Here is a 6000-nt window from a genome sequence, read left to right on the forward strand (position 1 = left end):
AACTTAAAGATAAATAATGAAGACAATAAATTGTTAAATATTTTGCTTATTTTGGTTCAGTCATCAATTCAAATGGAGACTGTAGCCAAGAAATGAAGAGACAGTTGAGACTCAGAAGAGCAGCAATGGAAGAATTAGGAAAAATCACCAAGAGTGAAGATGTGTCCTTAGAGGCCAAGGCTAAGATCATCCACACCCTTGTATTCCCAATTACTATGTATGGGTGCAAAAGTTGGACGGTGGTGAAGAAGACTCACAGGAAAAAAATTGATTCATTTGAAAAACAGTGTTGGAGGACAGCTCTGCAGAAACCCTGGACCACCAGAAAGATGAACAAGTGGGTCCTAGAAAAAAATTAAGCCTGCAACATTGCTGAAGGCAAAAATGACAAAACTGAAGTTGTTCTTCTTTGGGCATATCATGAGAAGACAGGGTTCTTTGGAAAAGACAATAATGCTAGGAAAAATAGTAGGCAGCAGGAGAAGAGGAAGACCAAATATGAAATGGATTCACTCCATGGAAGAAGCCATAAACGTGAGTCTACAAGAGCTAAGAAGGGCTGTGAGGACAGGACATTGTGGACATCACTCATTCACAGAGTCACTGGAGTCGAAGCCAACTCAATGGAATGTAACACAAACCCTTTCCTGCGGCCGACTGGAAAAGTTTCTCTATCTAATTTTGCTAATTCTTACTTCTGTTATTTTTTTTCTATCTATTGTGTTCCTTATTTCAATTTTTATGTATTTCATATTCAACTTTTCTATGTTTTTTTTTAAGACACATTTATTCAGCATCATGATCAGACTATCACATTTAGCAATCAACAACATGGGTGCAAGAAAAAAATCTACATTAAAACCCTTTGTTGGAATGCTTTACACTTTCAACAGAACAGAAACTAAAATAACCTATTATACAATTAGTCACAAGTACAGTCCTCGAGTTTTTTTGCCCATGAGTATTGTCTAAAACATGTCTTCTTTGTAGCAGCTAGGCCCTGCCACCTGTGCTTGGCTGAGTTCACAAATCTGTCATAACCTGTAGCTTCCCTGTCACTTCTCTGGCTCTCCTCTCCTGCTAAGCTTTGTTTCCTGGCAGTAATTAATGTCTTCTACCACTGCCGTAGCTACTGCAACTGGCACTGGAACCTCCACAGCCACCTTGGTTTCATGGTTTGGCAAAGTACTGGCCTCCACCACCATAGGGACCAGAGCTTCTGCCTCCAAAGTTTCTTTCATGGGTAAAAAATTTGAAGATTGATTGTTGTAATTGCCAAAATCATTGTAGCTTCAGCCACCTCCAAAATTGCTTCCATCATTACCAAATCCATGATAGCCGTCCCCACTGCCACCATATCCTCCACCACCACAACTGCCACCAAAGCCACCTCAACCACGGAAGTTTCCTCCACGACCAAAGTTGTCATTCCCACCAAAACCACCTCCTCAACCACCACTGAAGTTTCCAGAACCACTTCGACCTCTTTGACTGGATGAAGCACTGGCCATCTCTTGCTTAGATAGGGCTTTCCTTACTTCCCAGTTGTAGCGATTCACCATATGGTATTTCTGAATGACAATCTTGTCTGCAGAGTCATGGTCATCAAAGGCTACAAAATCAAAGCCTCTCTTCTTGCCACTGCCTCGGTCAGTCATGATTTCAATCACTTCAATTTCCCCATACTGTTCAAAATCATCTCTTAGGTGATGTTCTTCAGTGTCTTCTTTAATACCACCCACAAACATCTTTTTCATAGATAAGTGCACACCAGGTCTTTGAGAATCTTCTCCTGAGACAGCCTTCTTTGGTTCCACAACTCCTCCATCCACCCTGTGTGGCCTTGCCTTCATGGCTGCACCCACCTCCTCCACGGTGGCATAGGAGACAAACCCAAAGCCTCTGGAGCGCTTGCTGTTTGGGTCTCTCATCACCACCCAGTCTGTGAGCGTTCCCCATTGCTCAGAATGGCTCCTCAGACTCTCATCGGTTGTTTCAAAGCCCAAACCTCCAATGAAGAGCTTCCACAGCTGCTCCAGCTCTTTGGGAGATCTGACTTACACATGACGAGCTCGGGAGGGGAGACTTTAACGATGCTTCCTTGGCGGCGTCCACGGACAGAAAGACTTTCTGTTTTTTTCTTATGATATTTAATTCTTACTTTTTGGCTCAAATATGATCTCTTATTTCCTTATGTGTATGTATGGTGCATATTTTAAATTCTTGGTCTGTTTGTTCCAATTCTGCTTTACATGGTATGTTTAACTTACTGTTTGTTAGTTAAGAAAGTTCTCAGGTATCTCATTATTTATGCTTGTGAGTTCATGTTCATCTAAGAATAACAGTTGCTCTTTCTGGTAATGTGTTTGGTGGAAGGAATGAAGCGCAGACCCTGGACCAAGTCCCTCTATGTGAGCATTAGGGGGACGGGAGTAGTAAGCTCTAGGACAGAGAGCTCCAGGCACCATAAAACCACTGTTGATCATTCCTTTTTCAGGAATGATCTCCACCAGGCAACTCTGTTTCAGGAATTCTTCCTTAAACGCTTAGAAATAAACAGCACTGGGAGAAGCCAATTTCATTAGCTGTTAGTATTGCAGCCATAGGGGCAGTCCAGACGTGTTCTTATCAGTACCTCACTCCAGCAGGACGTTTGTGCTGCTCACATATTACTATTCTAAAATGGGGCTGCCTGGGCTATTGCTGCCAATTTCTTTGGAGGTGGATGAAACAAAATTTTGTTTTGACATATACTTATTTATGGTATATATGTATATGTGAAAAGTTCACACTTGCTTACTTCCATGAATTAAGCAATTCAGACACCTATAAATTAATATTCTTCTCCTTCCCCATCATCAGTCTCTGAAATAACTGATGTAACACTTTTCTCCCCCAAATATTCTATTATAGATGCTTCTGTCTTTCAAGTCATTATTCTAAACTTTTAAAAAAGAAAATATGATAGTCATACCTATCTGTCCAGACCAATATTTAAAAATTAATTTATTCTCTTTCCTGGGTAAATAATATTCTGTAATATGGATGTTCCATAAATTTTACTTATCAATTTCCTACTGATAGACATGCTAGTTTTTTCCAGTTTTGTAAATATAGACAATACTGCAATAAATATCCTTGGATCAGTTGCAATGGATGAAGTCCAGAAATAGTGCAAAGAATATATAACAACTTGATATATTATATTATATTGTATATTATAAAAGTAATTACAATATATATTATAAAAGTAATATTTCAATTCAGTGGGGAAAATGTGATTTATTTAATAAATAATGCTGGTATAACTAACAATTTCCATACTGGACAAAAAGTTTTATTCCTTCTTACATCATGTACAGAAATAAGCTCCAGATTAAGTGAATTATGTAAAAGAATAAAAATATTAAAAGAATACTTATATAATTTTTGGGTTAGGAAAATTTTTTAAAAGAAATTTTGGAATCCTGGAAATAATAAGAGAAAAAAAGTGAACAGATTTGAAACTATAAAAAACTTTAATGTTTTATGTCTCCAAAATTTTTTCTACATGTCATCTTAAGGTCAAATAAATGTTTAGGTCCTGGATTTTGTCTGAAGAGGACTGGTGAAATCTTGTTATTACAAAGGCTACATAACTATATCTATATATAACTATACCCAAGTATATATCTATGTAATTATATCTGATGTAGTTGTAATGGGATTTTATTCTAATGATCATGTCTCTTGAAATAACATCTTTACAATCCGGGAATTGAACAGACCCTATAAAATAATTCTTTATTGGTGATTACTGTGAGGAAAAAAATTACATCATGTACATCATACTACTTGTATTAGTAGTATGATAAAATTACATCATACTACTCTGAGTTCTAAAACATTTATATATGTGTGTACTTGTGTTGAAGTTTCTTTTAGAGGAGATTTTAAAATTTATTCAATAAATGATGTAGGTGATATGATGGTTGAAGAAAAAAATTTTTTTTTTTTTTAAGATTTTATTGGGGAAGGGGAACAGGATTTTATTGGGGAACAGTGTGTACTTCCAGGCCTTCTTTCCAAGTCAAGTTGTTGTCCCTTCATTCCTAGTTGTGGAGGGTGTTGCTCAGCTTCAAGTTGCTGTCCTTCCAGTCTCAGTCGTGGAGGGCGCAGCTCAGCTCCAGGTCTAGTTGCCGTTGCTAGTTGCAGGGGGCACAGCCCACCATCCCCTGCGGGAGTCAAACCGGCAACCTTGTGGTTGAGAGGACACGCTCCAACCAACTGAGCCATCTGGGGGGCAGCTCAGCTCAAGGTGCCATGTTCAATCTTAGTTGCAGGGGGCGGAGCCCACCATCCCTTGTGGGACTCGAGGAATTGAACTGGCAACCTTGTGGTTGAGAGCCCACTGGCCCATGTGGGAATCGAACCGGCAGCCTTTGGAGTTAGGAGCATGGAGCTCCAACCGCCTGAGCCACCGGGCCGGCCCCGGTTGAAGAAAATTTAAGAGTAAATAGAATTCTTTTGTTTGGCTTTTAGGTAACAAAATGTTTAGCTGTGGTTGGCATGCAAATATCTTTTTAAAAGGTGACTTTATTAACAGACACTAAAATTTGTTTCTTTGTTTTGGAAGATTAGTTGTTAATGGATCAACAGAAGTATTGATTTGCCCCACTGGCACAATAAAAGAGCATTTACGCTTTTAAATCTTTAGAAAGACATTTACTGCCCTAATTAACTAAGATCAATGGTTATAAATTAGAATGTTTCCTCCGAAGTTAGGTTTATAACCAGAATCTCATTTAATCAGGAACCTTAAAGATGATCTAGTTCTAGACCAATCTCATCTGTAGATGAGGACACAGAAGCCGAAGGGATTAAGTTAAATTCTTAGAGTTATGAATAGCAGAGGTGTTACTAGAAACTCCTAGCTGTTGTTATCTTGATAGTGAACCAAGCTGCCAACAATAGGTGGCAAAAAAAGACTAGTGCCAAAGGCATCGTCTCAAAGGCACTTAAATTGGGAATATAATAATTATCTCCCTAAAGATTTCCTACTGTCCTAGGAAATATTTTATGGGCCATACCCACTTCCTGATAGTTTATGTTGCTGTTTTGCAGAGTCCACTGAAAGTGGATGTCTGCAAGACAACATCCTGACTGTATATGCCCTGAGTCATTACACTTTAAATGTCAATGTTTGTGTGCATTTGGACAATTGTTGAGCGACCAGATAAGGGCAGGGAGAAGTGACTTGTAGGATTTAATCGGGCAGCACACAAGAAAGGGAGTGCTTGTTTCATACATTTGTTTTGAATTTACTTTACATAGATCATTAAATCACCTACTTATTTCTTTTTAAAAAAATATTTTATTTATTTAAGTGTGTTTTTCCAGGACCCATCAGCTCCAAGTCAAGCAGTTATTTCAATCTAGTTGCAGAGGGCGCAACTCACAGTGGCCTATGTGGGGATCGAACCGGCGACCTTGTTGTTAAGAGCACCGCGCTCTAACCACCCACCCCCTGTCTACTTATTTCAATAATATTATTTCCCTGGTAGAATGTATTTGAGCTTCTGATTCAAGGTAAATTGTGATTTATTCACTCAAGTACAAGAGGCGTAAAAATGGAAATGAGGAAGTGGAAAAGAAAGTGCACACTTTTTAGAAAAGAGACATGGCTGTGATGACTAGTGTGATGACTAGGAGGAGATGTGTGTAAGTTTGCACTGGGCCTGGGAGGAAGAATTATATGATGCACATTGGATCCCCCACAAGTTGCCCCATTCTTTCTCATAATGATATATATTGGTCAGAGGTTTTCAAATTCACATGATGTTGGGGCAAAATGATATTCTGCTGATTCATTAATATCTCTTGTATCTGCCCCTTCCTTTCTGTGCCTGCTGTTATATCTGTATTTTAGTCATTCATCAGCTCTTGCTTGGAAAATTTTGATGGTCTTCTCATTAGTCTCATGATTAGCATCATTCCTCTTCCTATTTTCTATGCTACTTC

The 6000-nt window shown here is 38.7% G+C and overlaps 1 pseudogene; it reads right to left on the reverse strand.

Annotated features, from left to right (window-relative positions):
* Nucleotides 1–1170: 1170 nt before the first annotated feature.
* Nucleotides 1171–2108, reverse strand: LOC109452324 (heterogeneous nuclear ribonucleoprotein A1-like; annotated as a pseudogene).
* Between the last annotated feature and the right edge of the window lie 3892 nt (nt 2109–6000).

Source organism: Rhinolophus sinicus, chromosome 4 (assembly GCF_057876585.1).
Source record: "Rhinolophus sinicus isolate RSI-liver-muscle chromosome 4, RSI-T2T, whole genome shotgun sequence".
Lineage (NCBI taxonomy): Eukaryota > Metazoa > Chordata > Mammalia > Chiroptera > Rhinolophidae > Rhinolophus > Rhinolophus sinicus.